This window comes from Scyliorhinus torazame, unplaced genomic scaffold (assembly GCF_047496885.1).
Source record: "Scyliorhinus torazame isolate Kashiwa2021f unplaced genomic scaffold, sScyTor2.1 scaffold_162, whole genome shotgun sequence".
Lineage (NCBI taxonomy): Eukaryota > Metazoa > Chordata > Chondrichthyes > Carcharhiniformes > Scyliorhinidae > Scyliorhinus > Scyliorhinus torazame.
Window position 1 is genome coordinate 321,384 of NW_027307889.1, and position 20,429 is coordinate 341,812.

Here is a 20,429-nt window from a genome sequence, read left to right on the forward strand (position 1 = left end):
TGTGTGGTGTGTTAGTGTGTGTGTGTGGGGGGGTTAGTGTGTTGGGGGTTACTGTGTGCAGGGGAGTTAGTGTGTGCCGGGGCTTACTGTGTGTGGGGGGTTAGTGTTTGTGTGGGGGTTAGTGTTTGTGGGGAGATGGGTTAGTGTGTGTGTGGGGGGGGGTAGTGTGCGTGGGGGGGTTAGTGTGTGTGTGGGGGGGGGTGGTTAGAGTGTGTGGGGGGGCTAGTGTGTGAGGGGGTTAGTGTGTGTGTGGGGGATTAGGACATGTGGGGGGGTTAGTGTGCGTGGGGGTGTTAGTGTGTGTGTTAGTGTGTTTGGGTGGTGTTAGTGTGTGTGGGGAGTTAGTGTGTGTGGGGGGAGGTTAGTATGTGTTGAGGTGTTAGTATATGTGGGGGGTTTAATGTGTGTGGGAGGAGTTAGTGTGTGTGCGGGGATTACTGTGTGTGGGGATTGGTCAGTATTTGTGGGGGGGCTAGTGTGTGTGGGGTGGTTCGTGTGTGTGGGGGGTTAGTGTGTGTGGGGGTGGGTTAGTGTGTGTGGGGGGGTTAGTGTGTGTGGGAATGGATTAGGGTGTGCGGTGTGGTTTTATTGTTGGGGGCGTTAGTGTGTGTGTGAGGGGTTAGTGTGTGTGTGGGGGGGGTTAGTGTGTGTGGGGATTGGTCAGTATTTGTGGTGGGGCTAGTGTGAGTGGGTGGTAAGTGTGTGTGAGGGGGTTAGTGTGTGTTGCGGTGTTTGAGTGTGTGGGGACGTTAGTGTATGTGGGAGGCTTAGTGTGTGTGAGGTGTTGGTGTGTGGGGGGGTTAGTGTGTGTGGGGAGTTAGTGTTTGTGTGGGGGGTTAGTGTGTTGGGGGGTTAGTGTGTGAGGGGGTTAGTGTGTGTGTAGTGGGTGAAAGTTTGTGGGGAGATTGGTTAATGTGTGTGGGGGGGTGTTAGTGTGTGTGGGGGTGTTAGTGTGTGTGGGGGGTTAGTGTGTGTGGGGCCAGAGTGTGTGTGGGGGGTTAGTATGTGTGGGGGGTTAGAGTGTGTGTGGGGGTAAGTGAGTATGTGGGGGTTAGTGTGTATGCGGGGCTTGGTGTGTGTGAGGGGTGTTAGTGTGTGTGGGGGGGTTTAGTGTGTGTGGGGATGGATCAGTGTATGTGGGGGGTTAGTGTGTGTGTGTGGGGGGGGGGGGTTAGTGTGTGTGTGGGGAGTTAGTGTGTGTGGGGGGGATTGGTGTGTGTGGGGGTTAGTGCGTGTGAAGGGTTACTGTGAGTGTATGGGGGGTTATTGTGTGACGGGGGCATTAGTGTATGTTGGGTGTTAGTGTGTGTGGAGGGGTTCGTGTATGTGGGGGGGGGGTCAGTGTGTGTGGGGATGGGTCAGTGTGTGTGGCGGGTTTAGTGTGTGTGTGTGGGGGGTTAGTGTATGTGGGAGGTGAGTGTGTGTGTGGGGGGGTTAGTGTGTGGGGGGGCTTAATGTGTGTGGGGGTGTTAGTGTGGGTGGTGGGGGTTAGTGTGTGTGTGTGTGGGGGGGGGGTTAGTTTATGTCAGGGGAGGTTAGTGTGTGTGGGGGTGTAGTGTGTGTGGGGGGTTAGTGTGTGTGTGGGGGGTTAGTGTGTGCGGGGGGTTTGTGTGTGTGGGGGGGTGTACGTGGGGGGTAGTCTGTGTGGGGTGGTAGTGTATGTTGGTGGGATCGTGTGTGTGGGGTATTAGTGTGTGGGGGGGGGGTTAGTGTGTGTGGGGGGGTTAGTGTATGTGGGGGGTTAGTGTGTGTGGGGATGGGTCAGTGTATGTGGGGGGGTTAGTGTGTGTGTGTGGGGGGGGGTTAGTGTGTGTGTGCGGAGTTAGTGTGTGTGGGGGTTTGGTGTGTGTGGGCGGTTAGTGTGTGTTGGGGGTTACTGTGAGTGTGTGGGAGGTTAGTGTGTGACGGGGGCATTAGTGTATGTGGGGTGTTAGTGTGTGTGGAGGGGTTAATGTGTGTGGGGGTTAGGGTTTGTGTGGGTGGGTTAGTGTGTTGGTGGGTTAGTGTGTGAGGGGGTTAGTGTGTGTGTGGTGGGGTAGAGTTCGTGGGGAGATGGGTTAGTATGTGTGGGGGGGGGATAGTGTGCGAGGGGGTGTTTGTGTGTGTGGTGGAGTTAGTGTGTGTGGGAAGTTAGTGTGTGTGGGGTGATAAGTGTGTGTGGCGTGGTTAGTGTGTGTGGGGCCAGTGTGTGTGTGGGGGGTTAGTATGTGTGGGGGTTAGAGTGTGTGTGGGGGTAAGTGAGTATGTGGGGATTGGTGTGTATGGGGGGCTTGGTGTGTGTGGGGGGCGTTAGTGTGTGTGGGGGGGTTTGTGTGTGTGGGGATGGATCAGTGTATGTGGGGGGGTTAGTGTGTGTGTGTGGGGGGGGGGTTTAGTGTGTGTGTGGGGAGTTAGTGTGTGTGGGGGGATTGGTGTGTGTGGGGGGTTAGTGTGTGTGGGGGGTTACTGTGAGTGTGTGGGGGGTTAGTGTGTGACGGGGCATTAGTGTATGTGGGGTGTTAGTGTGTGTGGAGGGGTTCGTGTTTGTGGGGGGGGGTTAGTGTGTGTGGGGATGGCTCAGTGCGTGTGGCGGGTTTAGTGTGTGTGTGGGTGGGTTAGTGTGTGTGAGGGGTGAGTGAGTGTGGGGGGGTTCGTGTTTGTGGGGGGGTAAGTGTGTGTGGGGGTGTTAGTGTGTGTGGTGGGGGGTTAGGTATGTGTGTGGGGGGGTAAGTATGTGTGGGGGGTTTGTGTGTGTGGGGTGGCTAGTGTGTGTGTGGTGGGATTAGGGTGTGTGGGGGGGATAATGTGTGTGGGTTGGGTTAGAGTGTGTGTGGGGGGTTAGTATGTGTGGGGGGGTTAGTGTGTGTGGGTGGGGTTAGTGTGTGAGTGGGGATAGTGTGTGAGGGGTGTTAGTGTGTGTGTGGTGGTTAGTGTGTGTCTTGGAGGCGTTAGTGTGTGTGGGGGGTAGTGTGTGTGGGGAGGGGGTTAGTCTGTGTGGGGGTGTTATTGTGTGTGAGTGGTTATTGTGTGGGGGTTGTTAGTGTGTGTGGGTGTCTTAGTGTGTGGTGGGATATTGTGTGTGGCGGGTTAGTGTGTGTGGGGGGTTAGTGTGTGTAGGGGGTTTGTGTGCGTGGGGGGGTTAGTGTGTGTGGGTGGGTTCGTGTGTTTGGGGGGTGTTAGTGTGTGTGGGGGATGAGTGTGTGTGGGGAGGGTTAGTATGTGTTGGGGGGTTAGTGTGTGTGGGGCGTTTAATGTGTGTGGGGGGTTTAGTCTGTGTGGGTGTGGGTTAGTGTGTGTGTGGTGGGTTAGTGTGTGTGGGGGGTTAGTGTGTTTGTGGGGCGTTAGAGTGTGTGGGGAAATGGGTTAGTGTCTGTGTGAGGGGGTAGTGTGCGAGGGGTGGGGGTTAGTGTGTGTGGGGGGGCTAGTGTGTGTGGGGGGTTAGTGTGTGTGGGGGGTGTTAGTGTGTGTCGGGAATTAGTGTGTGTGGGGGATTAGTGTGTGGGGGGTTAGTTTGTGTGTGGGAGTTAGTGTGTTTGTGGAGGGGTTAGTGTGTGTTGGGGGGGTTAGTGTGTGTGGGGGGTTAGTGTGTGCGGAGCAACAGTGTGTCTGCGGGGGTTAGTGTGTGTGGTGGGTTAGTGTGTGTGGGGAGATGGGGTAGTATGTGTGTGGATGGGTTAGTGTGTGTAGGGGAGTTAGTGTGTGTGGGTGGTTAGTGTGTGTGGGCGGGGTAGTGTGTGTGTGGAGGCATTAGTGTGTGTGGGAGGTTAGTGTGTGTGGGGGGTTAGTGTGTGTGGAGGCGTTAGTGTATGTGGGGTTTAGTGCTAGTGGGGGGGTTAGTGTGTGTCTGGGGGGTTTAGTATGTGGGTGGGGGTAGTCTGTGTGTGGGGGGTTAGTGTGTGTGGGGGGGTTAGTGTGTGTCAGAGGTTAGTGTGGGGGGTGTTAGTGTGTGTGGGGGTCTTAATGTGTGTGGGGGGTTAGTGTGTGTGCGGGGTTAGTGTTTGTGGGTTCTTTTTGTGTGTGGGGGGGGTTAGTGTGTTGGGGGGGTTATTGTGTGTGTGGTGGTTTAGGCTATGTGGCGGGGTTAGTGTGCGTGGGGGGGTTAGTGTGTGTGGGCGGGTTAGTGTGTTCGGGGGTGTTGGTGTGTGTGGGGGGTTAGTGTGTGTGTGGGGGTTAGTATGTGTTGAGGTGTTAGTGTGTGTGGGGGGTTTAATGTGTGTGGGGCGAGTTAGTGTGTGTGTGGGGATAACTGTGTGTGGGGATTGGCCAGTATTTGTGGGGGGGGAGGGCTAGTGTGTGTGCTGATGGGTCAGTGTGTGTGGGGGGTTAGTGTGTGTGGGTGGTGGTCTAGTGTGTGTGTGGGGTGGTTAGTGTGTGTGGGGGGGTTAGTGCGTGTGTGTGGGGGGGATTAGTGTGTGTGGGGGTGTAGTGTGTGTGTGGGGGTGTTAGTGTGTGTGGGGGGGTTAGTGTGTGCGGGGGGTTTGTGTGCGGGGGGTTAGTGTGTGTGTGGGGGGGTTTAATGTGAGTGGGAGGGGTTCGTGTGTGTGTGGGGATTACTGTGTGTGAGGATTGGTCAGTATTTGTGAGGGGGCTAGTGTGTGTGGGGGGTTAGTGTGTGTGGGATGGGTTAGTGTGTTGGGGGTTAGTGTGTGCAGGGGATTTATGGTTTGCGGGGCTTAGTGTGTGGGGGGGGGTTAGTGTATGTGGGTGGTTAGTGTGTGTGGGGGGTTTGTGTGTGTGGGAGGTTAGAGTGTGTGTGGAAATAGTTTAGTGTGTGTGGGGGGGGTAGTGTGCGTGGGGGTGGGGGGTTAGTGTATGTGGGGGGGTTAGTGTGTGTGGGGGGGTTAGTGTGTGGGGGGTGTTAGTGTGTGTGGGGGGATTGGTGTGTGTGGAGGGTTAGTGTGTGTGGGGATGAGTGGTGTGTGGAGGGGTTAGTGTGTGTTGAGTGGTGGGGGTTAGTGTGTGTGGGGGGTTAGCGTGTGTGGAGCGTTAGTGTGTCTGCGGGGGTAAGTGTGTGTGGTGGGTTAGTGTGTGTGGGGTAGTTAGTGTGTCTGGGGTGGTTAGTGTGTGTGGGTGCCAGTGTGTGTTTGGGGTGGGTTAGTATGTATGGGGGGGTTAGTGTGTGTTTGGGGTTAGTGAGTATGTGGGCGTTAGTGTGTGTGTGGGGGGGGGGTTAGTGTGTGGGGGGGGTTATTGTGTGTGGAGGTGCTAGTGTATGTGGGGGGTTTAGTGCGTGTGGGGGCATTAGTGTGTGGGGGGGGGGTTAGTGTGTGCGGGGGGGGAGTTAGTGTGTGTGGGGTGTTAGTGTGTGTGTGGGGGGGGTTAGTGTGTGTCTGGGGGGTTAGTGTGTGTGGGAGGTAGTGTTTGTGTGGGGGGTAAGTGTGTGTGGGGGTGTTAGAGTGTGTGCGGCTCTTAATGTGTGGGGGGGTTAGTGTGTGGGGGGGTTAGTGTGTGTGGGGTTTTTTGTGGGGGGGGTGTTAGTGTGTGTGGAGGGGTTCGTGTATGTGGGGGGGTTAGTGTGTGTGCGGATGGGTCAGTGTGTGTGGCGGGTTTCGCGTGTGTGTGGGGGGGTTAGTTTGTGTCTGGGGAGGTTAGTGTGTGTGGGGGGGTTAGAGTGTGTGGGGAAGTTAGGGTATGTGGGAGTGTTAGTGTGTGTGAGGGAGTTAGTGTGTGTGGGGGGGGTTAGAGTGTGTGGGGAAGTTAGTGTATGTGGGAGTGTTAGTGTGTGTGAGGTGTTAGTGTGTGTGGAGGCTTAGTGTGTGTGGGGTGAGTGTGTGTGGGGGTTAGTGTGTGTGGGGGTGTTAGTGTGTGTGGTGGGGTTTAGTGTGTGTGAGGGGGGTTTGTTTGTGTCTGGGGAGGTTAGTGGGTGTGGGGGGGTTAGTATGTGTGGGGATGGGTTAGTGTGCGTGGGGGGTTAGTGTGTGTGAGGGGGTTAGTGTGTGTGGGGGGTTAGAGTGTGTGGGGAAGTTAGTGTATGTGGGAGTGTTAGTGTGTGTGAGGTGTTAGTGTGTGTGGGGGCTTAGTGTGTGTGGGGTGTTAGTGTGTGTGTGCGTGGGGGGGGTAGTGTGTTGGGTGGTTAGTGTGTGCAGGGGAGTTAGTGTGTGCGGGTCTTAGTGTTTGTCTGGGCTTAGTGTTTGTGTGTCGGGTTAGAGTTCGTGGGGAGATGGGTTAGTGTGTGTGTGGGGGATAGTGTGCGTGCGGTGTTTAGTGTGTGTGGGGGGATTAGAGTGTGTGGTGGGGGTTAGTGTGTGTGGGGGTTAGTGTGTGTGGGGGGGTTACGGCATGTGGGGGGTTAGTGTGCGTGGGGGGGGTTAGTGTGTGTGGGTGGGTTAGTGTGTTTGGGGGGTGTTAGTGTGTGTGGGGAGTTAGTGTGTGTGGGGGGAGGTTGGTATGTGTTGAGGGGTTAGTGTTGTGGGGGTTTAATGTGTGTGGGAGGAGTTAATGTGTGTGTGGGGATTACTGAGTGTGGGGATTGGTCAGTATTTGTGGGGGGGGCTTGTGTGTGTGGGGTGGTTAGTGCGTGTGGGGGGTTAGTGTGTATGGGGGTGGGTTAGTGTGTGCGGGGGGGTTAGTGTGTGTGGGAATGGGTTAGGGTGTGCGGTGTGGTTTTAGTTTTGGGTGTGTTAGTGTGTGTGTGAGGGGTTCGTGTGCATGTGGGTCGGGTTAGTGTGTGGGGGGTTAGTGTGTGTGGGGATGGGTGAGTGTGCGTGGGGGGTAAGTGTGTGTGAGGGGGTTAGTGTGTGTGGGGGGGGGGGTTTGTGTGTGTGGGGAAGTTAGTGTATATGGGAGGGTTAGTGTGTGTGAGGTGTTAATGTGTGTGGGGGGTTAGTGTGTGTGGGGGTTAGTGTGTGTGTGGGGGATTAGTGTGTTGCCGGGTTAGTGTGTGAGGGGGTTAGTGTGTGTGTGGTGGGTTAGAGTTTGTGGGGAGATGGGTTAGTGTGTGGGTGGGGTAGTGTGCGTGGGGGTGTTAGTGTGTGTGGGGGGTTAGTGTGTGGGGGGGGTTAATGCGTGTGGGGTGGTTAGTGTGTGTGGGGTGGTTAGTGTGTGTGGGGCCAGTGTGTGTGTGGGGGGTTAGTATGTGTGGGGGGGGTTGAGTGTTTGTGGGGGTTAGTGAGTATGTGGGGGTTAGTGTGTATGGGGGACTTGGTGTGTGTGGGGTGTTAATGTGTGTGTGGGGGTTTAGAGTGTGTGTGGATGGGTCAGTCTATGTGGGGGGGGGGTTAGTGTGTGTGTGTGGGGGGGGTGGTGTTACTGTGTGTGTGGGGAGTTAGTGTGTGTGTGGGGGGGATTGGTGTGAGTGGGGGGTTAGTGTGTGTGTGGGGGGGATTGGTGTGAGTGGGGGGTTAGTGTGTGTGGGGGGTTACTGTGAGTGTGTGGGGGGTTAGTGTGTGATGGGGTCATTAGTGTATGTGGGGTGTTAGTGTGTGTGGAGGGGTTCGTGTATGTGGGGGGTTAGTGTGTGTGCGGATGGGTCAGTGTGTGTGGCGGGTTTAGTGTGTGTGTGGGGGGGTTAGTGTATATGTGGGGTGAGTGTGTGTGGGGGGGGGGTTAGTGTGTGCAGGGGCATAATGTGTGTGGGGGTGTTAGTGTGTGTGGTGTGGGTTAGTGTGTGTGTGGGGGGGGGCTAGTTTGTGTCTGGGGAGGTTAGTGTGTGTGGGGAAGTTAGTGTATGTGGGAGTGTTAGTGTGTGTGAGGTGTTAGTGTGTGTGGGGGCTTAGTGTGTGTGGGGTGTTAGTGTGTGTGTGGGGGGGGGTTGGTGTGTGTGGGGGTGTTAATGTGTGTGTGGGGGTTTAGAGTGTGTGTGGATGGGTCAGTCTATGTGGGGGGGGGTTAGTGTGTGTGTGTGGGGGGGGTGGTGTTAGTGTGTGTGTGGGGAGTTAGTGTGTGTGTGGGGGGGATTGGTGTGAGTGGGGGGTTAGTGTGTGTGTGGGGGGGATTGGTGTGAGTGGGGGGTTAGTGTGTGTGGGGGGTTACTGTGAGTGTGTGGGGGGTTAGTGTGTGATGGGGTCATTAGTGTATGTGGGGTGTTAGTGTGTGTGGAGGGGTTCGTGTATGTGGGGGGTTAGTGTGTGTGCGGATGGGTCAGTGTGTGTGGCGGGTTTAGTGTGTGTGTGGGGGGGGTTAGTGTATATGTGGGGTGAGTGTGTGTGGGGGGGGTTAGTGTGTGCAGGGGCATAATGTGTGTGGGGGTGTTAGTGTGTGTGGTGTGGGTTAGTGTGTGTGTGGGGGGGGGGCTAGTTTGTGTCTGGGGAGGTTAGTGTGTGTGGGGAAGTTAGTGTATGTGGGAGTGTTAGTGTGTGTGAGGTGTTAGTGTGTGTGGGGGCTTAGTGTGTGTGGGGTGTTAGTGTGTGTGTGGGGGGGGGTTAGTGTGTTGGGGGGGATAGCGTGTGCAGGGGGGTTGGTGTGTGCGGGTCTTAGTGTGTGTCGGGGGTTAGTGTGTGTGTGGGGGGATAGTGTGCGTGCGGTGGTTAGTGTGTGTGGGGGGATTAGAGTCTGTGGGGGGGTTAGTGTGTGAGGGGGTTAGTGTGTGTGTGGGGCTTACGGCATGTGGGGGGGTTAGTGTGCGTGGGGGGGGTTAGTGTGTGTGGGTGGGTTAGTGTGTTTGGGGGGTGTTAGTTTGTGTGGGGAGTTAGTGTGTGTGGGGGGTGGTTGGTATGTGTTGAGGGTTTAGTGTTGTGTGGGGTTTAATGTGTGTGGGAGGAGTTAGTGTGTGTGTGGGGATTACTGTGTTTGGGGATTGGTCAGTATTTGTGGGGGGGGGCTTGTGTGTGTGGGGTGGTTAGTGTGTGTGGGGGGTTAGTGTGTATGGGGGTGGGTTAGTGTGTGTGGGGGGGTTAGTGTGTGTGGGAATGGGTTAGGGTGTGCGGTGTGGTTTTAGTTTTGGGGGTGTTAGTGTGTGTGTGAGGAGTTAGTGTGCGTGTGGGGCGGGTTAGTGTGTGGGGGGGGGTTAGTGTGTGGGGGATGGGTGAGTGTGCGTGGGGGGTAAGTGTGTGTGAGGGGGTTAGTGTGTGTGTGGGGCGTTTGAGTGTGTGGGGAAGTTAGTGTATATTGGAGGGTTAGTGTGTGTGCGGAGTTAATGTGTGTGGGGGGTTAGTGTGTGTGGGGGGTTAGTGTGTGTGTGGGGGATTAGTGTGTTGGCGGGTTAGTGTGTGAGGGGGTTAGTGTGTGTGTGGTGGGTTAGAGTTTGTGAGGAGATGTGTTAGTGTGTGTGTGAGGGGGGGTAGTGAGCGTGGGGGTGTTAGTGTCTGGGGTGGGTTAGTGTGTGTGGGGGGGGGTTAGTGTGTGTGGGGTGGTTAGTGTGTGTGGGGTGGTTAGTGTGTGTGGGGCCAGTTTGTGTGGGGGGGTTAGTATGTGTGGGGGGGGGTTAGAGTGTGTGTGGGGGTTAGTCAGTATGTGGGGGTTAGTGTGTATGGGGGGCTTGGTGTGTGTGGGGGTGTTAATGTGTGTGTGGGGGTTTAGTGTGTGTGGGGATGGGTCAGTGTATGTGGGGGGGGTTAGTGTGTGTGTGGAGGGGTGTTAGTGTGTGTGTGGGGAGTTAGTGTGTGTGTGGGGGGGATTGGTGTGAGTGGGGGGTTAGTGTGTGTGGGGGGTTACTGTGAGTGTGTGGGGGGTTAGAGTGTGACGGGGCATTAGTGTATGCGGGGTGTTAGTGTGTGTGGAGGGGTTCGTGTATGTGGGGAGGTTAGTTTGTGTGCGGATGGGTCAGTGTGTGTGGCGGATTTAGTGTGTGTGTGGGGGGGTTAGTGTGTGTGTGGGGTGAGTGTGTGGGGGGGTTTAGTGTGTGTGGGGGCATAATGTGTGTGGGGGTGTTAGTGTGTGTGGTGGGGGTTAGTGTGTGTGTGTGGGGAGGTTAGTTTGTGTCTGGGGAGGTTAGTGTGTGTGGGGGTGTACTGTGTGGGGGAGGGTTAGTGTGTGGGGGGGGGGGTTAGTGTGTGCGAGGGGTTTGTGTGTGGGGGGTTAGTGTGTGTGTGGGAGCAAGTGTGTGTGGGAGGGCGTTAGTGTTTGTGGGGATAGGTTAGTGATTTGGGAGGGTTAGTGTGTGCGGGGGAGTTAGTGTGTGTGGAGGGGTTAGTGTGTGTGGGGGTTTTAATGTGTGTGGGAGGAGTTAATGTGTGTGTGGGGATTACTGTGTGTGGGGTTTGGTCAGTATTTGTGGGGGGCTAGTGTGTGTGGGGGGGTTAGTGTGTGTGAGGGGTTAGTGTGTGTGGGGTGGGTTAGTGTGTGTGGGGCGGTTAGTGTGTGTGGAGGGGTTAGTGTGTGTGGGGAGGGTTAGTGTGTGGGGTGGCGGTTAGTGTGTGTGGGGGGGTTAGTGTGTGTGGGGGGTTCGTGTGTGTGTGAGGGGTTAGTGTGCGTGTGGAGCGGGTTAGTATGTGGGGGGGTTAGTGTGTGTGGGGATGGGTGAGTGTGCGTGGGAGGTTAGTGTGTGTGAGGGGGTTAGTGTGTTTGGGGGGTAAGAGTGTGTGGGGAAGTTAGTGTATGTGGGAGGGTTTGTGTGTGTGAGGTGTTAGTGTGTGTGGGGGGTTAGTGTGTGTGGGAGGTTAGTGTGTGTGGGGGGGGTTAGTGTGTTGGGGGGTCAGTGTGTGCAGGGGAGTTAGTGTGTGCGGGGGCTTAGTGTGTGTGTGGCGTTAGTGTTTGTGTGGGTGGTTAGTGTGTGAGGGGGATAGTGTGTGCGTGGTGGGTTAGAGTTTGTGGGGAGGTTGGTTAGTGTGTGTGGGGGGAGATAGTGTGCGTGGGGGTTAATGTATGGGGGCGGTTAGTGTGTGTGGGGTGGTTAGTGTGCATTGGGGGCCTGGTGTGTTTGGGGGTGTTAGTGTGTGTGTTGGGGGTTAGTGTGTGTGGGGATGGGTCAGTGTATGTGGGGGGTGTTGGTGTGTGTGGGGGGTTAGTGTGTGTGGGGAGTTAGTGTGTGTAGGGGGATTGGTGTGTGTTGGGGCTTCGTGTGTGTGGGGGGTTACTGTGAGTGTGTGGAGGGTTAGTGTGTGACGGGGGCATTAATGTGTGTGGGGTGTTAGTGTGTGGGGGTTAGTGTGTGTGTGGGGGGGTTAGTGTGCGTGGGGATGGGTTAGTGTGTGTGGGGATAGTTTACACTGTGTGTGGGGGGTTCGTGTGTTTGGGAATGGGTTAGTTCATGTGTGGTGGGTAGTGTGGGGGGGTGGAGTTAGTGTGTGTGGGGATGTGTTAGTGTGTGTGGGAGATTTAGTGTGTGTGGGCGCGGTGTTAGTGTGTGTGGGGATGGCTTAGTGTTTGGGGGGGGGTTAGTGTTCGTGTGGCGTTACTGTGAGTGGGGATGGGTTAGTGTGTGTGGAAGAGTTAGTGTGTGGGGATAGGCTGTATGTGGGGGATGGGTTAGTATGTGTGTGGGGGGTTAGTGTGTGTGGGGGCGGATAGTGTGTGTGGGGGTGTTGTGTGTGTGGGGGGCTTAGTGTGCGTGTGTGGGGTGAGTGTGTGGGGATGGATTAGTGTAAGTTGGGGGATGTTATTGTGTTTGGGGATTGGTCAGTTTTTTAAGGGGGTTAGTGTGTGCGTGTGGGGGGGGGGGGTGGTTAGTGTGTTTGGGGATGGGTTAGTGTGTGTGGGGGGTTAGTGTGTGTGTGAGGGTTACTGTGTGTGGGGATGGGCTAGTGTGTGCAGGGATGGGCTATTGTGTGTTGGGTGGGTAGTGTGTGTGAGGATGGGTCAGTGATTGTGGGGGTTTAGTGTGTGTGGGGATGGTTAGTGTGTGTGGATGGGTTAGTGTGTGGGGGGGGGGGGTTAGTGTGTGGGGGATGGGTGAGTGTGCGTGGGGGGTAAGTGTGTGTGAGGGGGTTAGTGTGTGTGTGGGGCGTTTGAGTGTGTGGGGAAGTTAGTGTATATTGGAGGGTTAGTGTGTGTGCGGAGTTAATGTGTGTGGGGGGTTAGTGTGTGTGGGGGGTTAGTGTGTGTGTGGGGGATTAGTGTGTTGGCGGGTTAGTGTGTGAGGGGGTTAGTGTGTGTGTGGTGGGTTAGAGTTTGTGAGGAGATGTGTTAGTGTGTGAGCGTGGGGGTGTTAGTGTGTGGGGTGGGTTAGTGTGTGTGGGGGGGTGTTAGTGTGTGTGGGGTGGTTAGTGTGTGTGGGGTGGTTAGTGTGTGTGGGGCCAGTTTGTGTGGGGGGGTTAGTATGTGTGGGGGGGGGGTTAGAGTGTGTGTGGGGGTTAGTCAGTATGTGGGGGTTAGTGTGTATGGGGGGCTTGGTGTGTGTGGGGGTGTTAATGTGTGTGTGGGGGTTTAGTGTGTGTGGGGATGGGTCAGTGTATGTGGGGGGGTTAGTGTGTGTGTGGAGGGGTGTTAGTGTGTGTGTGGGGAGTTAGTGTGTGTGTGGGGGGGATTGGTGTGAGTGGGGGGTTAGTGTGTGTGGGGGGTTACTGTGAGTGTGTGGGGGGTTAGAGTGTGACGGGGCATTAGTGTATGCGGGGTGTTAGTGTGTGTGGAGGGGTTCGTGTATGTGGGGAGGTTAGTTTGTGTGCGGATGGGTCAGTGTGTGTGGCGGGTTTAGTGTGTGTGTGGGGGGGTTAGTGTGTGTGTGGGGTGAGTGTGTGGGGGGGTTTAGTGTGTGTGGGGGCATAATGTGTGTGGGGGTGTTAGTGTGTGTGGTGGGGGTTAGTGTGCGTGTGTGGGGAGGTTAGTTTGTGTCTGGGGAGGTTAGTGTGTGTGGGGGTGTACTGTGTGGGGGAGGGTTAGTGTGTGGGGGGGTTAGTGTGTGCGAGGGGTTTGTGTGTGGGGGGTTAGTGTGTGTGTGGGAGCAAGTGTGTGTGGGAGGGCGTTAGTGTTTGTGGGGATAGGTTAGTGATTTGGGAGGGTTAGTGTGTGCGGGGGAGTTAGTGTGTGTGGAGGGGTTAGTGTGTGTGGGGGTTTTAATGTGTGTGGGAGGAGTTAATGTGTGTGTGGGGATTACTGTGTGTGGGGTTTGGTCAGTATTTGTGGGGGGCTAGTGTGTGTGGGGGGGTTAGTGTGTGTGAGGGGTTAGTGTGTGTGGGGTGGGTTAGTGTGTGTGGGGCGGTTAGTGTGTGTGGAGGGATTAGTGTGTGTGGGGAGGGTTAGTGTGTGGGGTGGCGGTTAGTGTGTGTGGGGGGGTTAGTGTGTGTGGGGGGTTCGTGTGTGTGTGAGGGGTTAGTGTGCGTGTGGAGCGGGTTAGTATGTGGGGGGGTTAGTGTGTGTGGGGATGGGTGAGTGTGCGTGGGAGGTTAGTGTGTGTGAGGGGGTTAGTGTGTTTGGGGGGTAAGAGTGTGTGGGGAAGTTAGTGTATGTGGGAGGGTTTGTGTGTGTGAGGTGTTAGTGTGTGTGGGGGGTTAGTGTGTGTGGGAGGTTAGTGTGTGTGGGGGAGGTTAGTGTGTTGGGGGGGTCAGTGTGTGCAGGGGAGTTAGTGTGTGCGGGGGCTTAGTGTGTGTGTGGCGTTAGTGTTTGTGTGGGTGGTTAGTGTGTGAGGGGGATAGTGTGTGCGTGGTGGGTTAGAGTTTGTGGGGAGGTTGGTTAGTGTGTGTGGGGGGAGATAGTGTGCGTGGGGGTTAATGTATGGGGGCGGTTAGTGTGTGTGGGGTGGTTAGTGTGCATTGGGGGCCTGGTGTGTTTGGGGGTGTTAGTGTGTGTGTTGGGGGTTAGTGTGTGTGGGGATGGGTCAGTGTATGTGGGGGGTGTTGGTGTGTGTGGGGGGTTAGTGTGTGTGGGGAGTTAGTGTGTGTAGGGGGATTGGTGTGTGTTGGGGCTTCGTGTGTGTGGGGGGTTACTGTGAGTGTGTGGAGGGTTAGTGTGTGACGGGGGCATTAATGTGTGTGGGGTGTTAGTGTGTGGGGGTTAGTGTGTGTGTGGGGGGGTTAGTGTGCGTGGGGATGGGTTAGTGTGTGTGGGGATAGTTTACACTGTGTGTGGGGGGTTCGTGTGTTTGGGAATGGGTTAGTTCATGTGTGGTGGGTAGTGTGGGGGGGTGGAGTTAGTGTGTGTGGGGATGTGTTAGTGTGTGTGGGAGATTTAGTGTGTGTGGGCGCGGTGTTAGTGTGTGTGGGGATGGCTTAGTGTTTGGGGGGGGGGGTTAGTGTTCGTGTGGCGTTACTGTGAGTGGGGATGGGTTAGTGTGTGTGGAAGAGTTAGTGTGTGGGGATAGGCTGTATGTGGGGAATGGGTTAGTATGTGTGTGGGGGGTTAGTGTGTGTGGGGGCGGATAGTGTGTGTGGGGGTGTTGTGTGTGTGGGGGGCTTAGTGTGCGTGTGTGGGGTGAGTGTGTGGGGATGGATTAGTGTAAGTTGGGGGATGTTATTGTGTTTGGGGATTGGTCAGTTTTTTAAGGGGGTTAGTGTGTGCGTGTGGGGGGGGTGGTTAGTGTGTTTGGGGATGGGTTAGTGTGTGTGGGGGGTTAGTGTGTGTGTGAGGGTTACTGTGTGTGGGGATGGGCTAGTGTGTGCAGGGATGGGCTATTGTGTGTTGGGTGGGTAGTGTGTGTGAGGATGGGTCAGTGATTGTGGGGGTTTAGTGTGTGTGGGGATGGTTAGTGTGTGTGGATGGGTTAGTGTGTGTGTGGGGGCGTTAGTGTGTGTGTGGGGGCGTTAGTGTGTGTGGGGGGTCAGTGTGTGTGGGGGTTAGTGTGCGTGTGGCGTTACTGTGTGTGGGGATGGGTTAGCGTGTGTGGGGGGTTAGTTTGTGGGGGGTGGGGGCGAGAGTGTCTGGGGGCGGTTAGTGTGTGTGGGGATGGGTTAGTGTGTGTGGGGGTGGGGTAGTGTGTGTGTGGGGTTTAGTGAATGTGGGGATGTGTTAGTGTGTGTTGAGGTGGGTAAGTATGTGTGTGGGGGGGTTAGTGTGTGTGGGTTTCCCTGGTGGTCCAGTGGTTAGGATTCGGCGTTTTCACCGCCGCGGCCCGGGTTCGATTCCCGGTCAGGGAATGATGAATTATTGGGCAGCACGGTAGCACAAGTGGATAGCACTGTGGCTTCACAGCGCCAGGGTCCCAGGTTCGATTCCCTGCTGGGTCACTGTCTGTGCGGAGTCTGCACGTTCTCCCCGTGTGTGCGTGGGTTTCCTCCGGGTGCTCCGGTTTCCTCCCACAGTCCAAAGACGTGCAGGTTAGGTGGATTGGCCATGATAAATTGCCCTTAGTGACCAAAAAGGTTAGGAGGGGTTATTGGGTTATGGGGATAGGGTGGAAGTGAGGACTTAAGTGGGTCGGTGCAGACTCGATGGGCCGAATGGCCTCCTTCTGCCCTGTATGTTCTATGTTCTATGGGTATGTGTTAGTGTAAGTTGGGGGGGTTATTGTGTTTGGGGATGGGTCAGTTTTTGTGGGCGCGTTAGTGTGTGTGTGGGGGGGTTAGTGTGTGTGGGGATGTGTTAGTGTAAGTTGGGGGTGGGTTATTGTGTTTGGGGATGGGTCAGTTTTTGCGGGGGGTTTAGTGTGCGTGTGGGGGGGTTAGTGTGTGTGGGGATGGGTTAGTTTGTGTGGGGAGGGGTTAGTGTGTGTGGGGATGGGTTAGTTTGTGGAGGGGGTTAGTGTTTGTGGGGTGGTTACTGTGTGTGGAGGGGGTTAGTGTGTGTGGGGATGGTTAGTCTGTGTGGGAATGGGTTCGTGTGTTTCGGGATGGGTTAGTGTGTGTGGGGGATTTATAGTGTGTGTGTGGGGCTAGTGTCTGTGTGTGGGGTTAGTGTGTGTGGGGATGGGTTAGTGTGTGTGGGGGGTTAGTTTGTGTGAGGTGGTTTGTGTGTGGGGAGGGGGTTAGTATGTGTGGGGATGGGTTAGTGTGTGTGGGAATGGGTTCGCGTGTGGGGATGGTTTAGTGTGTGTGGGGGATGGTTAGTGTGTGTGGGGGGCTAGTGTGTGTGGGGATGGGTTAGTGTGTGTGGGGATGGGTTAGTGTGTGTGTGGGGGGTTAGTGTTTGTAGGGATGGGTTAGTGTGTGTGGGGGGGGGGTTAGTGTGTGGGTGGGGGATTTAGTGTGCGTGGGGATGGGTTAGTGTGTTTGGGGGGTGTTAGTGTGTGTGGGGATGGGTTAGTGTGTGTGGGGAGGGGTTAGTGTGTGTTGGGGATGGGTTAGTGTGTGTGGAGTGGTTAACGTGTGTGGGGATGGGTTAGTGTGTGAGGGGGTGCTAGTGTGTGTGGGGATGCGTTAGTGTGTGTGGGAGGCCTAGTGTGTGTGTGCGGGGTGTTAGTGTGTGTGGGGATTGTTTATTGTGCGTGGGGATGGGTTACTGTGTGTGTAGGGGGTGAGTCTGTGTGGGGATGGGTTAGTGTGTGTGTGGGGCGGGTTAGTGTGTGTGGGGATGGGATAGTGTTTGTGGGGGGGTTAGTGTTAGTGGGGATGGGTTAGTGCGTATGGGGGGGTTCGTGTGAGTGGGGATGGGTTAGGGTGTGTGGGCTGGTTAGTGTGAGTGGGGATGGGTCAGTGTGCGTCGGGGTGTTACTGTGTGTGGGGATGGGTTAGTGTGTGTGGGGGCGGTTAGGGTGTGTGGGGATGGGTTCGTGTGTGTGGGGTGGGGGTTCGTGTGAGTGGGGATGGGTTAGTGTGTGTGGGGATGGGTTAGTGTATGTGTGGGGGGTTAGTGTGAGTGGGGACGGTTTAGTCTGTGTGGGGGTGTTAGTGTGAGTGGGGATGGGTTAGTGTGTGGGAGGGCGGGGTTAGTGTGTGGGAATGGGTTAGTTTATGGGTCGGTGTAGTGTGGGAGGGGTTAGTGTGTGTGGGGATAGGTTAGTGTGTGTGGGAGGTTTAGTGTGTGTTGGCGGGGTGTTAGAGTGTGCGGGGATGGGTCAGTGTGTGTTGGCATTGGTTAGCGTGTGTGGGGGGGGGGTTAGTTTGAGTGGGGATGGGTTAGTGAGCGTGTGGAGGGTGCTTAGTGTGTGTGGATGAGTTAGTGTGTGTGTAGGAGGTGCTAGTGTGTGTGGGCATGGGTTAGTTTGTGTGAGGATGGGTTAGTGTGTGTGGGGATGGGTTAGTGTGTGTGTGGGGGTGTGGGTTATGGTGTGTGGGGATGGGTTACTGTGTGTGGGGATGGGTTAGTGTGTGGGGGGATGGATTAGCGTGTGTGGGGGGTGTTAGTGTGAGTGGGGATGGGTTATTGTGTGTGGGTGTTAGTGTGAGTGGGGATGGTTTGGTTTGTGGGTATGGGTTAGTGTGTGTGGGGGGGTAGTGTGTGGGGGGGGTTAGTGTGTGTGGGGATGGGTTAGTGTGTGTGGGGATAGTTTACACTGTGTGTGTGGGGTTAGTGTGTTTGGGAATGGGTTAGTTCATGTGTGGGGGGTAGTGTGGGGCGGGGGTGGAGTTAGTGTGTGTGGGGATGGGTTAGTGTGTGTGGGAGGTTTAGTGTGTGTGGGCGCGGTGTTAGTGTGTGTGGGAATGGGTTAGTGTGTGTGGGGATGGGTTAGTGTGTGTGGTGGGGGCTATTGTGAGTGGGGATGGGTTAGTGTGTGGGGAAGAGCTAGTGTGTGTGTGGGGTGTGGTTAGTGTGTGTGGGGATGGGTTACTGTGTGTGCGGGGGTGTTAGTGTGTGTGGGGACGGGTTAGTGTGTGTGGGGTGGGTTACTGTGTTTGTATTCGAGTTCTTAGTCTGTGTGGGGCGGATGGTGTGTGTGCGGGGGGCGCGTGGTTAGTATCTGTGTGCTGCGGGGGTGACTGTGTGTTTTGGGGGGTTAGTGTGTGTGTGTTTGGGGGGGGGGGGTTAGTGTATGTGTGCGGGTGTTAGTGTGTGTGTGGCGGGTCTGTGTGTGTGGGGTGGCGGATTAATGTTTGTGTGGGGGAGGGGTCTGTGTGTGTGTGGGGGGGCAGTGTGTGTGTGGGGGTGGGTGGGCGTTAGTGTGTGTGTGTGTGGGTGGGTTAGTGTGTGTGTGTGTGTGTGTGTGTGTGTGTGTGTGGAGGGGGGTTAGTGTGTGTGTGTGGGGTTAGCATGTGTGAGGGGTTAGTGTGTGTGTGGGGTGTTAGTGTGTGGGTGGGTGGTTTGTGAATGTGTGGGTGTCTTAGTGTGTGTCAGGGGGTTAGTTTGTGTGGATATTCGTGTGTATGTTTTGGGGTGGTTAGTGCCTGTGGGGCGTCAGTGTTTGGGGGTTGGGTTAGTGTGCGTGTGTGAGTGGGGTTAGTGTGCATGTGAGGGGGTTAGTATGCGTGTGTGCGGGGGGTGGTTAGTGTGTGTGTGAGGGCGTGTGTGTGAGGGGTTGGGTGTGTGTGTGAGGGGATTAATGTGTGTGTGAGGGGGATTAGTGTGTGCGTGTGGCTAGGTTAGTGTCTGTGGTGCGCCAGTGTGTGTGGGATTGTTTAGTTTGTGGGGGGTTAGTACGTCTGGGTGGGGTAAGTCTTTGTGGGGGTGGGGTTAGCGTGTGTAGTGTGCGTGGGGGTTAGTGTGTGTGTGTGGGGGGGCTAGTGTGTGTGAGGCGTGTTAGCGTGTGTGTGGGGGGTTAGTGTGTGTGAGGGGGGTTAGTGTGTGGGTCTGGGGTGGCTAGTGTGTGTGTGTTGTGGGGTCTGAGTGTGTGTGAGGGTGGTTAGTGTGTGTGCGGGGATTAGTGTGTGTGGGGAGGGGACAGGGTGTGTGTGTGTGATTAGTGTGTGTGCGGGGGTTAGTGCGTGTGGGGAGGGGTAAGCGTGTGTGGGGGGGTCAATGTGTGTGTGTGGGTGTGAGGGGGGTTAGTGTGTGTTGGTGGGGGGGTAAGTGTGTGTGTGGGTGGTTAGTGTGTGTGGGGTTGTCAGTGTGTGTGGGGGGTAGTGTGTGTGGGGCGGTTAGTGTGTGTGTGGGGCGGCTGGTTAGTATGTGTGTGTTGGGGGTGTCAGTGTGTGTATTGGGGCGTTAGTGTGTGTGCTTGGGGGGGGTTAGGGTGTTTGTGGGCGTGTTAGTGTATGTGTGCGGGTGTTAGTTCGTCTGGGGGTGGGTCAGTGTGTGGGGGAGTCAGTGTGTGTGGGGGTTTAGTGTGTGCGTGGGTGTGTTAGTGTGTGTGGGGGGGTCAGTATGTGTGGGGAGGGGTCAGTGTGTGTGTGTGGTGGGGTCAGTGTGTGTGTGTGGGTGGGAGGGGTTAGTGTGTGTGTGGGTGGGTTAATGTGTGTGTTGTGGGGGTTAGCGTGTGTGGGAGAGTTAGTGTGTGTTAGGGGGTTAGAGTGTGTGGGGTATTAGTGTCTGTGAGGAGTGGTAGCGTGTGTGTGAGGGGGGTTAGTGTATGTGTTTTGGGAGGTTAGTGTCTGCGATGCGTCAGTGTGTGTGTCGGTGGGTTAGTGTGCGTGTGTGAGGGGGTTTAGTGTGCGTGTGAGGGGGGATTAGTGTGCGTGTGTGGGGGGGGGTTTAGTGTGTGTGTGAGAGGGGGTAGTTAGTGTGTGTGAGGGGGTTAGTGTGTGTGGGGAGGTTACTGTGTGTGTAAGGGGTGTGTGTGTGTATGTGTGTGTGAGGGGGTTAGTGAATGTGTGAGGGTGTTAGTGTGTGTGTGAGGGGGATTAGTGTGTGCGCGTGGGTAGGTTAGTGTCTGTGGGGCGTCAGTGTGTGTGGGGTTAGTTAGTGTGTGGGGGGTTAGTATGTCTGGGTGGGGTAAGTGTTTGTGGGAGAGGGGTTAGCGTGTGTGAGTGTCTGTGGGGGGTTAATGTGTGTGTGTGTGTGGGGGGGGTTAGTGTGTGTGTGCGGGGTGTTAGTGTGTGGGGGGGGTTAGTGTGTGTGGGGGGTTAGTGTTTGTGTCTGGGGTGGTTAGTGTGTGTGGGGTTTAGTGTGTGTATGGGAGGGTTAGTGTATTTGTGGGGGGTTAGCGTCTGTATGGGGTTCGTGTGTGTGTGAGGGTGTTAGTGTGTAGGTGGGAGGGGTAATGCGTGTGTGTGGGGGTGAGTGTGTGTGTGAGGGTCGTTAGTGTGTGTGCGGGGGTTAGTGTGTGCTTGAGCGGGTATTGTGTGTGTTGGTGGGGTGTTAGTGTGTGTGTGGGAGGGTTAGTGTGTGTGTGGGGTTTAGTGAGTATAAGGGACGGTTACTGTGTTTGTGGGGGCTTCGTGTTTGTATAGTGTTAGTGTGTGTGAGGATGTTAGTGTGTAGGTGGGAGGGGGAATGCGTGTGGGTGGGGGGGTTTGTGTGTGTGTGTGTGAGTGTTCGTGCGTGTGTGCGGCGTTAGTGTGTGTGGGGGTTGGTGTGTGTGTGGGGGCTTTAGTGTGTGTGTGGGATGGGGGTTAATGAATGTGTGTGGGGAGTTTGTGTGTGGGTGGGGGTTAGTGTGTGTAGGGGGATAGTGTTTGTAGTGGGGTCAGTGTGTGTGAGGGATTTGTTTGTGTGCGGGTGGATTAATGTGTGATGGGGTTAGTGTGGATGTGTGGGGGGGGGGGTTAGTGCGTCTGTGGGGCGGAGGTTAATGTGTGGGTCGGTGGGTGTTAGTGTGTGTGGGGTTTGTGTGTGTGTGTGTGGGGGGGGTTAGTGTGTGTGTTTGTGTGGGGAGGTTGGGGTTAAAGTGGGTGTGAGGGCTGAGAGTGCGTGTGCGGGGGTGGGGTTGGTTAGTGTGTGTGTGGAAATGCGTT

General features: G+C 55.8%; 1 non-coding gene across 1 annotated transcript; it reads left to right on the forward strand.

Moving 5' to 3' along the window:
- Nucleotides 1-14,789: 14,789 nt before the first annotated feature.
- trnae-uuc (transfer RNA glutamic acid (anticodon UUC)) lies at nt 14,790-14,861 on the forward strand. Its single transcript has one exon. It is a non-coding gene; the product is annotated as a tRNA-Glu (tRNA).
- The last annotated feature ends 5,568 nt before the right edge of the window (nt 14,862-20,429 follow it).